Source organism: Myxocyprinus asiaticus, chromosome 9 (assembly GCF_019703515.2).
Source record: "Myxocyprinus asiaticus isolate MX2 ecotype Aquarium Trade chromosome 9, UBuf_Myxa_2, whole genome shotgun sequence".
Lineage (NCBI taxonomy): Eukaryota > Metazoa > Chordata > Actinopteri > Cypriniformes > Catostomidae > Myxocyprinus > Myxocyprinus asiaticus.
This window is the reverse complement of record NC_059352.1, coordinates 11,494,041-11,509,646: the sequence shown is the minus strand read 5'-3', so window position 1 is coordinate 11,509,646 and position 15,606 is coordinate 11,494,041. Positions and strand designations below refer to the sequence as shown.

General features: G+C 37.4%; 1 protein-coding gene across 1 annotated transcript in view; it reads left to right on the top strand.

Moving 5' to 3' along the window:
• Window positions 1-15,606, top strand: part of LOC127445662 (contactin-4-like) — a 183,447-nt gene that overhangs the window by 139,669 nt on the left and 28,172 nt on the right. The gene's annotated exons all lie outside the window — the stretch shown is intronic.

Here is a 15,606-nt window from a genome sequence, read left to right as displayed (position 1 = left end):
ACCTCCACAGGGCAAGCAGAATTGCCAACAACTCAAGGCAGTTGATGTGCCAATGCAGTCGCGGACCTGTCCAGAGGCCAGCGGCTGCGTGCCCGTTGCAAACAGCGCCCCAGCCCATTTTGGAGGTGTCTGTCGTGACCATGACGCACCTGGAGACCAGTTCTAGAGGAACACCTGCCCGTAGAAACGAGAGGTCGGTCCAAAGGCTGAAAAGACGGTGACAGACCGGTGTGATGACCACGCAACATGTCCCGTGGCGCCATGCCCATCTCGGGACTCGAGTCTGGAGCCAGTGCTGAAGCGGCCTCATATTACTTATATTAGGATGCCATATGCCCCAGGAGCCTCTGAAAAATTTTCAGTGGAACCGCTGTTTTCTGTTTGAACGTTTTCAAACAGGCCAGCACCAACTGGGCGCGCTCGTTCATAAGGCGCGCCGTCAAGGAGACTGAGTCCAACTCCAAACCAAGAAAAGAGATGCTCTGAACCGGGAGGAGCTTGCTCTTTTCCTAGTTGACCCGAAGCCCTAGTCGGCTGAGGTGTGAGAGCTCCAGGTTCCTGTGTGCGCACAACATGTCTCGAGAATGAGCTAGGATTAACCAGTCGTCAAGATAGTTGAGAACGCGAATGCCCACCTCCCTTAACGGGGCAAGGGCAGCCTCTGCGACCTTCATAAAGACGCGAGGAGACAGGGACAGGCCGAAAGGGAGGAATTTGTACTGATACACCTGATTCTCGGACGCAAACCGCAAGAAGGGTCTGTGTCGAGGAAGGATCGAGATGTGGAAGTACGCAGGTCTTACCTTAAAAATCTTCTGCCTCTTTTGATCTTAGTTTAGTTTCCAATAATTTAAGTATTGTTTGAGTCATACATTTTCTGGCAAAAATTTAAGTTAAAGCAGGAGCTGTTATTTTTTGCTGCTGACTGCCATCTCTCTCTCTCTCTCTCTCTCTCTCTCTCTCTCTCTCTCTCTCTCTCTCTTTATATATATATATGTGTGTTGGGCCTCATGTATTCAGATAGAAGACAAAGGCAGGCCTAACACAGTCGTAAAAACATAACTCAAGCCCCCACCTTCTAAGTCGTAAATCTTACTGATAAAAATCGCGCCAAAATCAAACAAAGGGAGTCCAAAACAGACTACAAATCCATGAAGCCTTGCTCACTAAAGGATCGAATTCTCAACTCCTATTGGATGAGGCACACAACAGAACGTCCCTCAAACATGACATCATCAGGAGTTGAAATACCTCTGAAATGCTTCCAGAATTCACTTCCAGCGACTTTGTTCACCGAATATAGACGTAGCTTTTTGCTGCTCTCAGGTGCAACCTCGTGGCACAAGGAAGTAATGTCTGACTTGAAACTGTAGCCATACAATCTCCATCTCGCTGGACGAGTTGAGATTACTCTGTGTTCAACCAAACACTCTAACGGATCCGAAGGAGACCGCTGAGCAATTCGCATCTTCATCCGTTTGCCTATAGAAGTGAAGAGATTAAAGATATCTCTTCCATCTTCAATCAAGACGACATTTCTGAGTTCTCCGCCAGCCCGCCGAGAATCAACAGCCATACCGCCCGCCGACAATCAACAGCCGTAACGCCCGCTGACAGAGCGAGGAAATGGCCTCCCATCATCACACGAGCCTCAAGGAACCGGGTCAAAGTTAAAGGACGGAGGAAAACACATTCTACCTGTGTCCTCATGCGATTCTAGTAAGAGGTTTACGTCTGGCCAGAGATAGAATATTATAGTGTGTTATTCTTGTGTTTCAAGGTTTTTGCTTGTACAGTTTACGGACCGCCATGTCCGCTCATTATTAATACTCAGGGTATTAATTATCACAAGTTTGTTTTGCTGTATTGTGGTCCAACCAAATTGGATTGTTGTGCAATTTCGCCATCGCGGGTGAGACAGCAACTGAGTTCATCCATTAAAGAGTCAAATAATGCGGGACTGTTCACGAGCCATCCACCGCGTCTCTGAGCGATGAACTAAACAGCTGCTTTCTCTCCCACGATCGCAAAATCAGCTTTAGGGCTGTCACTTCTCTCTCTCTCTCGTACTAATTACACACACACACACACACACACACACACACACACACGCGCGTGCGCAGGCACGCGACCCCTCACAAACATTCTGGCACACATTTTGGCTCGTAGATAGCTTAAATGCTAAAGCCCAGCTTTGTCCCTAAGCTATCATACAAGCAGATATACGCGGTAACTGGTAGACGCCATCTCCGCCCCCATTCGCGGTCATATTCCCCGGCCGGAAGTCTCGCGTGACATACTCTCCACGAGAGTCACGTCCGCTATTTTGTGCACGTCCCTCCTTACACACACACTGACACACACTGTCACACACACACCTTATGTGTTATAGAATTATTTTATTTCCATATCTAATCATATCACTGTTTAGTTTGTAGTTGTAAGTCGGAGGTTTATTGACTGCATTGTATTAATTATTAATTGATATTACTGCATAAATAAACTTTTGTTTATATTACAAAGAGAAGTGTTTTGGTTTGTTTTGCATATGCCTGTGTCATGCTGATGGGATGTCAGTGCTCGGATTCAAACCTTCATTCATTGTTTTTTTTTTTCCCGAAAATCGATATTCTTCGGATGCCGATTTTCCTAAGAAAACAATCTAATATTGAGACTGTTTTACTATTTGGTTATTAGTCCCTGATTTCAGGGTGGTGCCCCGTCAATGTTAATCCTTATTAATATTCTATTGATTTTTGATAATTGATAATTATCTTTGATGATTGAATTTGAATGATCAGTAAGCTAGTATTAATTTTAATTAATGTTTCATCGATGTTAACAATTAACGATTATCTTTGATAACTGTTGATTTAAAGGATTTAAAAAAGCTAACATTGATTCTCATCAATGTTCTATTGATTTGAATAATTAATAACTATCTTTGATAATTATTCATTATTGCTAATAACCAAACTTGCTCCTAAACATAGCACACTACATTTACTGGAGCCCCATATGAGGTTTTAATGAGTTAGATCCAATTAATTAATTTAAATATTAATTAATAACTACAGAAATAATTATTAATTATTTCTGATAGTAACACTGATCTAAATAACCGGTAAAGCCCTACATACATATATATATATATATATATATATATATATATATATATATATATATATATATATATATATATATATATATATATACACTACCTGTCAAAAGTTTTGAAATACTCATTCTTTTATATATATATATATATATATATATATATATATATATATATATATATATAAACTATTCCAAAGCATTAACAAAACATTCCATACAGTTAAGGTCATAACATTTCCCCACAATAACACTTTCCGCCAAAATAATTAATCATACATATAGATAATAATATAACAATAATAGTAATAATAGTAATAGTAATATAAAAATAAAATACAAAATAGGTAGATAGATTTTAAAATAATGTACACATTTACAAATGAACATGATATCTTTAAAAATAATAATAATAATAATAATAATACAAATCAAAACTTTGACATATTCGTGATCTGTACATATAATGTTATGATTATATAAAATCAGTCACAACACAGAAAATCATGCTAGAACCAATCTGTCTCCACAAGCTTAATTATAATGATCAATTAAGGAGGAGAGTCTTCATCTTCTCAAAATATGTAATCATGGGTTCCCATGTCCTATAAAAGTTTTAGACAGATCCTTTCATTAAATATTAAATTTTCTCTAGTTTTAACTTGAAAATAACAAAATAGATTGGACTGTGACAATTTAAATTTCTCTGAGAGGTCACCAAAACAGCTAAAATATCAGCAAAACTGCTAAAATGTTATCTATGTAAAACTCACTACATCTGGCCAAGCCTACCCTGGAAACAAGTGGTTATTACAGAGAGGGCTTAACATAGAAAAGTTGTTAAGTTTGTATATTTGTCTAAATTGTGACCATATCTTGAGTGTAGACCATACAACTGGGCTTGTAAAGTATTCAGAGGGAGAAAAAGGTAACTTCGTTGTTATTAGAGCAGAAAGTGATGTAGAAATGCAAGTATTTGCTTCCGCCTTACATCAATCAATCTCTGGGGAATTATACCAACAAGCAATTTTTTGAAGGTTTGCGGCCCAGTAGTAACCCATAAAATTAGGTGGGACTAAGCCTCCCTGGGATCTTTGCCTTTCGAGGAGCTCCTTACAAACTCTTGGACTGTGAACGTATTTTATTTGTTATAACAGATACTTTAGGATTAGAATACAGCAATCAGACCCAGGATATACATTTTGAGCCAAAACCAAATTGTTTCAATACCGCAAATATATACCTCCACTCCACTCTGTCAGATGCTTTCTCCACATCCAAGGATACCACCACCTCTGGGGTCTTCCTGGACGCAGGAGAATACAAAATACCAAGAAGCCTCCTTATGTTAGTAAATTAATGACGGCTCCTAACAAAGCCTGTCTGATCTGGAGATATAATTTCTGGTATAATAGAATCAATTCTAGAAGCTAACAATTTGGCAAGAATTTTAATGTCAACATTTAACAAAGAAATTGGTCTGTAGGAACTACACACAAATGGATCTTTTCCAGGCTTCAGGATGAGTGTAATAAATGCTTCTGTGAGAGACTGTGGTAGTTCTGCATTGTTTAAAGACTTCTCAAACATTTTCAGGAGAAGCGGGGCTAATTTGGGAGTGAAAGCTTTATAAAATTCCACAGGATAGCCATCAGGGCCAGGAGTTTTGACATTTTGCATTGCTTTAATGGAATCTAAAATGTATTGAAGTTCAGTTGGCTGTTCCAATTCTTCTTTTTGATCCAAATTAATTGTCTGAATATTGAGGTCCTTCAAAAAGGCTGACATACCTGATATGTCCTCAGGAAACTCTGAAGTATATAAATCAGAATAATATTTTTAAAAGTGTCATTAATTTCTTTAGGGTCAACTGTCAGTTGTTGCGATGCATTACGAATCTGTGGAATTAACCTGGAAGCTGATTGACACTTTATCTGATAAGATAACAAATGGTCTGCCTTTTCCCCATGTTCATAAAAATTCCTAAATTTAAATTTAGAGTTTTTTCTATTGATAATTGGTTGTATTGTGCTTTAAGCTCCACTCTCTTTTTAAGTAGTTCTTCAGAAGGGGATAAAGAAATCTGTTGGTCTAATTTTTCTATGGAGTCAATTAGTTGTTGTAATTTTGCATTTTTTAACTTATTACTAGATACAGCATAAGATATAATTTCACCTCTGATAACAACTTTAAATGTCTCCCATAGAATCAGTGGTGATACCGATTCTGTATCATTTGTAAAAAAGAAGTTATCTATCGCCATTGATATATGTCTGTGAAAATTTGTATCTGCTAGCAGGGTAGAGTTCAATCTCCAAGTAGGATGCTGGGTACAATGGTGAGTAAATCGTAAGTCTAGAAGCAATGGCGCATGATCTGATATTATAATTGCTGAATATTGAGTCTTTTCCACTAAAGGGAGTAGTGTCTTATCTATAAAAAAAATAATCTATTGTTGAATATGAAGAGTGGACAGGGGAGAAATAGGAGAATTATTTCTTTTGTGGGAATACAAATCTCCACAGATGCATACAGCCCGTTTGTGTCATAAAAGTAGAGAGATTGGGACATTTTAGACTGAAGTGTGGTTTTCAGGTTTGAAAGATCTAGAACAGGGTTAACAACACAATTCAGATCCCCACCAAAAATTAAACATTGGGAGTTTAAGTTGGGTAAGAGTGAAATCATTTTATAGATGAAATTAACATCGTCCCAGTTAGGGGCATAAACACTTACCAAGGCAACGGGGGTATGAAACAAATAACCAGTCACCCCTTTGGGGTCTGAAACACATTTGGAGACATTCAATTGTATCTTCTTATGAATTAAAATCGCTGTTCCTCTTGTTTTACTATTGAAGTGGGAATGAAAGACCTGACCAATACAGGGTTTTCTGAGCCTTATATGATCCGCTACTTGTAAATGTGTTTCCTGCAGAAATGCTATATCAGCATTCAATTTTTTAAGGTGAGCAAAAATATGAGATCTTTTATTTGGCCCATTCATACCTTTAATGTTCCAGCTAATGAACCGAATGGAAGACCCTTTTTCTATCCTATTTGTATCAACCATTACTCGATCATTAGGTTATAAAGAATAAGATCAAGTCTCCAATGAAGAAAAAAAAAAAAACAAAAACAAAAAAACACTTTTGCCGGATACCATCCCAAACCTGAAGGAACTGAACTTTTCTTATAATTGTCTCAAGAATGGAGACAAATTGCAGGCCCCCATAAACAAACCCCCAGTAACCCCTCAACTCACTTAAAGCTGTTTCTACCTCTGGGGGGCAACCCAACCTTATGAAATGTTCTCAGTGTGTCAAAACGTGATTATGAATAAAGTCTTTACTCAACGGAGTATCAGTCCATATCACTGACCATCAGTGTGTTTAAGTTTAGAACAAACCATGTGCATGGTCACAAAAGAATAGTGATAATAATAACAAGAAATTAAATTAATAAAATAAATAATCGGAAAGTACTTATACCTTCTTCAAATAAACCATCTTAAGAAAGGGTCGTCATCTTTTACTCAAAAGGCAGTCCTTGAGCGTTAAAAGTTCCAGGCAATTTTAAACATTGACTCATTGATCAGAAAACTGTTTCGCTTCCGGTGAATTGAATATGAAAGTTTCTTCCTTGAAAGTCACTCCCAAGCGAGCCAGGTAGAGCAACTGAAATTGTATGCCCTTCTGGTAAATTGATTGTTTGATGCCGTTGTAAGAAGCACGTTTCCTTGACAGGGTAGCGCTGAGGTCTGGGTAGATTCTGATAAGATTCCCCATATATTTCATCTCATGTCGCCTTGCCCATCGTAGTACTCGCTCCTTTTCTTGAAAATGGTGAAAGCACACCACAAATGGACGTGGTTTATGGCCATCTGCTGGTTTTTGACGAGTGACCGGTGTGCTGTCTCAAGTGTTGGTGGTTTGTTGAAGACCTCCGTGCCCGTCATTTCTAACAGCATTTCGGCGACAAAGGTAACAGGGTCTTGACCATTTTCACTTCCCTCCGGAACATTCAAAATCCTCAAGTTAGCCCTTCGTGATCTGTTTTCCAAATCTTCAATATGGTCAAGGAGAGATGTATTCTGCGTTTGCAAAGTTTTGATAGCATTTTCGGCCGCTATAAACTTTTCAAAATTCTCCCCAACCTGCAATTCCGTCACGACCAAACGGCTTTGAAAGCCATCCACAGTTTCTCGTAGTGCATTCACGGAGCTTTGTAAAGGACTGATAGATTCCTGAATCAGGGCAGAAATATCTTCCCTAATGCTAATACACTGCTTAATTGATTTAGAAATCAACTGGTCCATGGAGATAGATTCAAAAGTTTCAGTCGCGACCTGTTTTTCGACATTAGAAGTAGTGGCCATGGCTGCTAGCTTACCAGCAATGGTAGCGGTAGCTCTCGTGGTCGGTGGAGCTAAAGGATGGATTTGTTTCTGCTTAGAATTACTCATAATTCAGTCAGCGATGTTCTAGATAAATATATCTACAATGACTGACATTATATGGCGTATAATAGATTTAGTTTTAAAAAGTAGGTCGGGAGGCCCTCTTCCTTACGCCTCACTCCTCCATGGCTATACCGGAAGTCCTCCACTTACTCATTCTTTATTATATATATTTTTATTTATTTATTTATTTTTTATTTTTTTTTCACATTTTAGAATAATAGTAAAGTCATCAAAACTATGGAATAACATAAATGGAACTATGGGAATTATGTTGTGACTAAACAAAATCCAAAATAAATCAAAACTGTGTTATATTTTGGCATCTTCAAAGTAGTCACCCTTTGACTAAAATTTGCAGACATGTACTCTTGACATTTTCTCAACCAACTTCTTGAGGTATCACCCTGGGATGCTTTTTAAACAGTATTGAAGGAGTTCCCATCTATGTTGGGCACTTATTGGCTGCTTTTATTTATTATTTGGTCCAAGTCATCAATTTCAAAAATGTTTTTTTTTTTTCATTAAATTTTAGTTTCATTATGAAATAAAATAATATGGTGGCACAATTATATTTTTGTCTACAAAACTAATTTCAAACATGTAAGCATACGCCTTCAGATCAAAAGATTTTTAAGATCATGAGAAACATTTCAGTCAAGTGTTTCAAAAGTTTTGACCGGTAGTGTATATATATATATACAGTGGCGCCAAAAAGTTTGGAATGATGTGCAGCTTTTGCTCTTATGGAAAGAAATCGGTACTTTTATTCACCAAAGTAGCATTCAGCTGATCACAGTGTATAGTCAGGACATTAACAGCGTAAAATAATTACTATTACAATTTGAAAAAAATGTTCAGAACTTCTTAAACTACTTCAAAGAGTTCTCATCAAAAAATCCTCCACGTGCAGCAATGACAGCTTTGCGGATCCTTGGCATTCTAGCTGTCAGTTTGTCCAGATACTTAGGTAACATTTCACCCCACGCTTCCTTTAGCACTTGCCATAGATGTGGCTGTCTTGTGAAGACTTTTCACTTCTCACGCACCTTACAGTCTAGCTGATCCCAAAAAAGCTAAATGGGGTTAAAATCCACAACACCCTTTTCCAATTATCTGTTGTGTTTCTTTGCCCACTCAAACCTTTTCTTTTTGTTTTTCTGTTTCAAAAGTGGCTTTTTCTTTGCAATTCTTCCTATAAGGCCTGCACCCCTGAGTCTTCTCTTTACTGCTGTACATGGTGTTGAGCGGGTAAAATTCAATGAAGCTGTCAGCTGAGGACATGTGAGGCATCTATTTCTCAAACTAGAGACTCTGATGTACTTATCCTCTTGTTTAGTTTTATCTGGGCCTTCCACATCTCTTTCTGTCCTTGTTAGTCCTTGTCTTTGAAGACTGTGGTGTACACTTTTGTATGAAATCTTCAGTTGTTTCACATATTCAAGCACTGTATAGCCTTCATTCCTCAAAACAATTGACTGAGGGGTTTCTAGAGAAAGCTGTTTCTTTTTTTGCCATTTTTGACCTAATATTGACCTTAAGACATGCCAGTCTATTGCATACTGTGGCAACTAAAAAGAGAAAAATAAAAAACACAAAGACAATGTTAAGCTTCATTTAACGAACCAAATAGCTTTCAACTGTGTTTGATATAATGGCAAGTGATTTTCTAGGACCACATTACCAATTTAGCATGATTACTCAAGGATAAAGTGTTGGAGTGATGGCTGCTGGAAATGGGACAAAATAATGCCATAAATAGTTTTCATTTATCAATTAATGTCATGCAAAGTCCAGTAAACATAAAAAAAGCTAAATCAATATTTGATGTGATCACCTTTGCCTTCAAAACAGCACCAATTCTCCTCGGTACTTCTGGATTCAGTTTTGGTTGTTGGCAGATAGGATGTTCCAAGCTTCTTTGAGAATTTGCCACAGTTCTTCTATCTGATAAGGCTGTCTCAATTGCTTCTATCTCTTCATTTAATCCCAGACTGACTGAATGTTCATAATGGAGTCTGTGGGGGCCATGCTATCTGTTGTAGGGCTCCCTGTTCTTCTATTCTAATCTATTCTATTTACAAAAGTCTCAAATTTATATTTCCTTTTGACACACTAAAGCTGATTTATCTTAAAATAAATGTTTTTGTGAACATCTTATGTGCCTTAGACTTTTGTACAGTACTGTATATATATATATATATATATATATATATATATATATATATATATATATATATATATATATATATATAAGGGGTGTGACGTTCAAAGTTCTCACGGTTCAGTTTGTATCACAGTTTTAGGGTCACGGTTTTGGTACGGTTCAGTATTTGCCATGTTTATATATATATATATATATATATTTTTTTTTTTTTTTTTTTTTTTACTGCCAAACCCAAAGAAAGAATACTCTATTTGGTAGCAAACACTTCAACAGGTTTGCCCTTAATGAAAACCATGGTGACAGCAGTCATGGTTACTACAATATTACTATAGTAAAACCATGGTTAATTTACACTGGGTCTCTAATTAATTAGATTTACACTGGGTCCCTTTTCTCTAATTAATAAATCAACATTTTAACTTACTACCTGCACTATTACGCTACATGCATTGACATAAAATGCATTTCTAACTCTACTGCACATATATGCAATATTCGGAAGCTGTACTTCACTATAGAAGGAACTTTCCTATTAAAATGGATACGAGGGATGTTGTGACGTGGCTCGCCTAATTTAATCATACGCGGAAATCACATATATTCATCAGTGGAGTGGGGAAACATATTGTTGGCAATGAACACCCCAATCGCTTTAGTTATTGTTTTATGCCTGTCCGAATCAGCACTAAGTGCTTCCTTAAAAACAAAAGGGAGTGTGTGCAGTTTCGGCACATCTGTGGCTCTGTTTGCACTGCGCGCTATCTTTCCCTGGTGATTTCGGCGTAAATACCAGTATACAGCAATCGCGTTGAGCGATGTCTGCAAACAGTGCCTGTTTTGTAAACATTTTTTGACCATCGCTGTTGTAATTGACTGCAAAAAGAAAATGTTTCCAGACAGGAGACCTGAATAGCGCAGGGGGCTTCTCGATCAGTGGGTCGTTTTCTCCACTTGTCATTTTCAATTACACACAGCACTTGCAGAACAGTGATGTCATCAAGTTGACCCATGTGAAACACAGGTGGAGCGTATCCATCTACAGATCCATTCAGGTGCATTAGCATAGTTGTAACTGTGCGTGTCTATTTGACGCTTTATTTTCTTAGCAAAACCTTGTGCTCCAGATGCGTCAATAAACTTGAGGTGAACTGCAGTGCCAGTGCTTACAGAACCGTAGTGGTGAACCGTACGGTTCGGTTTCTTACCGAGAACCGTTAGACTCCTAATATACTGTATATATACACTACCAGTCAAAAGTTTTGAAACACTTGACTGAAATGTTTCTCATGATCTAAAAAATCTTTTGATCTGAAGGCATATGCTTAAATGTTTGAAATTAGTTTTGTAGATAAAAATATAATTGTGCCACCATATTAATTTATTTCATTACTAAACTAAAATGTAATAAAAAAAATAAAAAAATGTTTTTTGAAATTGATGACTTGGACCAAATAATAAAGAAAAGTAGCCAATAAGTGCCCAACATAGATGGGAACTCCTTCAATACTGTTTAAAAAGCATCCCAGGGTGATACCTCAAGAAGTTGGTTGAGAAAATGTCAAGAGTACATGTCTGCAAATTTTAGGCAAAGGGTGACTACTTTGAAGATGCCAAAATATAACACAGTTTTGATTTATTTTGGATTTTGTTTAGTCACAACATAATTCCCATAGTTCCATTTATGTTATTCCATAGTTTTGATAACTTTACTATTATTCTAAAATGTAAAAAAGATAAAAAATAAAAATAATAATGTTATAATAAAGTATTTCAAAACTTTTTACCGGTAGTGTATATATATATATATATATATATATATAAAGAAGGAAATTCAACTGATCATTAAGTATAGTCAGGACATTACTGATGTAAAGAAAATAGCAAAATCACTATTTGAAAAATGTCATTTTTGATCAAATCTAGACAGGCCCCATTTCCAGCAGACATCACTCCAACAACTTATCCTTGAGTAATCATGCTAAATTGCTAATTTGGTACTAGAAAATCACTTGCCGTTATATCAAACACAGTTGAAAGCTATTTGGTTTGTTAAATGAAGCTTAACATGGTCTTTGTGTTTGTTTTTGAGTTGCCACAGTATGCAATATACTGGCATGTCTTAAGGTCAATATTAGGTCAAAAAATGGCAAAAAAGAAACAGCTTTCTCTAGAAACTCATCAGTCAATCATTGTTTATGAGGAATGAAGGCTATACAATGCTTGAAATTGCCAAAAAACTGAAGATTTCATAAAAAGGTGAACACTACAGTCTTCAAAGACAAAGGACAACTGGCTCTAACAAAGAAAGAAAGAGATGTGGAAGGCCCAGATGTCAAATCAAATCACTTTTATTGTCACACAACCATATGCACAAGTGCAACAGTGGGTGAAAGTCTTGGGTGCAGTTCCGAGCAACATAGCAGTCATGACAGTGATAAGACATATACCAATTTACAATAAACATTAGATTTACACAATACAAATAACATATCTAATATACACATATTTACTCAACACAATAATAATATACAATATACAGTATACAATACACACAATATGGAACACACATACACATAATATAGAATATACATACAATAAAATAGTATATAAAGTATATATAAAATATACAGTAGGTTGTATTGTACTATATTGACATTCAGGCTGTCGGTTGATAGTCAGTTGCCAGTGTGTTGTTAAGAGAGAATATAATTTATGACATGGTGTGAGATAATAAGATTAATAAAGTGCAGTGCTGATGTATGTTGATCGTGAGAGATCAAGAGTTCAAAAGTCTGATTGCTTGGGGGAAGAAGTTGTCATGAAGTCGGCTGGTGCGGGTCCTGATGCTGCAATACCGCCTGCCTGATGGTAGTAGTGAGAGCAGCCCGTGGCTTGGGTGGCTGGAGTCTCTGATGATCCTCCAAGCTTTTTTCACACACCGCCTGGTATATATGTCCTGGAGGGAGGGAAGCTCACCTCCAATGATGTGTCTGGCAGTTCGCACCACCCTTAGCAGGGCTTTGCGGTTGTGGGCGGTGCTATTGCCGTACCAGGCAGTGATGCAGCCAGTCAGGATGCTCTCTACAGTGCTGGTGTAGAACTGTGTGAGGATGTGGTGGTTCATTCCAAACTTCCTCAGCCATCTCAGGAAGAAGAGGCACTGATGAGCCTTCTTCACAACAGCCTCAGTGTGGATGGACCATGTGAGTTCCTCTATGATGTGGACACCGAGGAACTTGAAGCTGCTGACTCTCTCAACCGGTGCTCCATTGATGGTGATGGGGCTGTGTTCTCTGTCTTTTCTCCTGAAGTCCACCACAAGCTCCTTGGTCTTGCTGACGCTGAGGGAGAGGTTGTGCTCCTGACACCAGCGTGTCAGAGTGTGCACCTCCTCTCTGTAGGCTTTTTCATCATTGTTAGTGATCAGACCTACCACCGTTGTATCATCAGCAAACTTAATGATGGCATTGGAGCTGTGTGATGCCACACAGTCATGTGTGTACAGGAAATACAGGAGTGGGCTGAGAACACAGCCCTGTGGGGCTCCAGTGTACAACTAAACAAGAGGATAAGTACATCAGAGTCTCTAGTTTGAGAAATAGATGCCTGACATGTCCTCAGCTGACAGCTTCATTGAATTCTACCTGCTCAACACCAGTTTCATGTACAACAGTAAAGAGAAGACTCAGGGGTGCAGGCCTTATGGGAAGAATTGCAAAGAAAAAGCCACTTTTGAAATAAAAAGAAAAGGTTAGAGTGGGCAAAGAAACACAGACATTGGACAACAGATAATTGGAAAAGAGTGTTATGGATCTTAATCCCTTTGAGCTTTTGTGGGATCAGCTAGACTGTAAGGTGCATGAGAAGTGCCCGACAAGACAGCCACATCTATGGCAAGTGCTACAGGAAGCGTGGGGTGAAATGTCACCTGAGCATCTGGACAAACTGACAGCTAGAATGCCAAGGATCTGCAAAGCTGTCATTGCTGTACGTGGAGGATTTTTTGATGAGAACTCTTTGAAGTAGTTTAAGTTTTAAGTAGTAAGTTTTTTTTTTTCAAATTGTAATAGTAATTTTTCAAGTTATTAATGTCCTGACTATTCATTGCGATCAGCTGAATGCCACTTTGGTGAATAAAAGTACCAATTACTTTCCATAAGAGCAAAATCTGTATATTATTCCAAACTTTTGGCTGCCAGTGTGTGTGTGTGTGTGTGTGTGTGTGTGTGTGTATAAATATCCAAGTGTTCACCTATTGATTGTGGATGTTTTATCTTTTAACTCTCATAGCTTAAAAGACTGACACTTTACCACTTGACTGACCATATACTGTTGAAGATCTGTGCCACTTGATTAACGGTCCTTTGACATTGTTTGACGTTTTTTATTTTTTTAAATACAACCACACAGAGACAAATATATATATATATCGGGTTGTTTTTATATTTTTTGTTTGTAATAGAGACAAGATAGAAGGAATAAGACATGGCTGCTATATCCTTTAGCATTAAAACTCTTAGATCCAAACCTGAGCAGACTCTGTGTGTCGGAAGATGTGTGGGTTAAAGACCCTTCTTTGCTTATTCTTTGATCTTCTGCTGTAGCCTGTCAATTTCACTGCCCACACTTGATTTACTCTACCTTGAACCATGATCGGACCCAGAGTCTGTGCATTTTTTTTCTTCATGTTTTCTGTGCTTATTGTGGGAGGGAAATGTGTGGAATCTTTGGAAGTACTGTAAAATAATATTTAAATAATTGTTAAATAGACCTCAAACTACTGCACTCTATTAGTAGAAAGCATTATCAAATTATTTGAAATTATTCGGATTTTATATTTTTCTTTTAATTTTTAATTTTAAGCAACATTTATTCAAAACTCTTTTAAAGCTGCTCTATGTAATTTTTAGATGTTAAAATACTTTCTCCCATCTCAGCTTAATGTGCAGAGACAACGATAAGTAAACATTGATTGAGCTTAGATGCACACCCATATGCTGATAACTACGAAAAATCAGCATGTGCAACGTAAAAAATTTTTATAAAATAAATAAATAAAAAAGAGAGATTGGGTTATTTCTGCTTTTTACATCAAAACGTAAACAGACATACGCATAACACTTGTGCACATTGCATAAGTCAGAAAGAACAACAGTGAAGTTTACAGTGTGTTTACATGCACAATGAAATTTAAGTAATGGGCAAATATATGTGTGTGTTTAAGGCATTGACCTTAATGACTATACATGTTGCCGGGTTATTATACATAATTGGTGTAAGAACATACATGTAAACACGTTCAATGTGGCTCTGTGCTTAACTTAAAACAACCTAAGCTAGTCTAGCTATTCCCCCAGCTTAGCCAAGCTGTTGCTCTGCTGGTTTAGTTGATCATGTGCCCAGAGCCCCTCTAAAACCAAACAGACCAGCCTGACCAGGCTAGAAGGCCAGCTAAGCCAAGCAAACAAGGCTGGTTTAAAATGCTCTTTATTATTGTTTTTATTACAGCTGTCAAAATTAACGTGTTAAAGAATTTGATTAATTAAAAAAGTTTAACGTGTTATTTTTTCTTAATCGCGATTAACACATTTACCGTTAATAAAGCATAACTTAACAACATAAATACTGGTCGGAAGGGCGGAACCTTTGTGATGTGTCCACCCGGAGTCAAACACACACAGCAGTGATTCAATTTAAGTCATAAAATGAAGGAGAAAAGTGCTCTTTAAACTATTTGTTGTACAAAACAAGCCCAGATGGGACTTGTGATTGAAAGCAAGTATTTTTTTAGCACAACTTAATTACAACAGAAGCACGTCAAGTCTGACGCAAAATTAGACATTTTTGTCTGCAAAAGCTTTTCATGT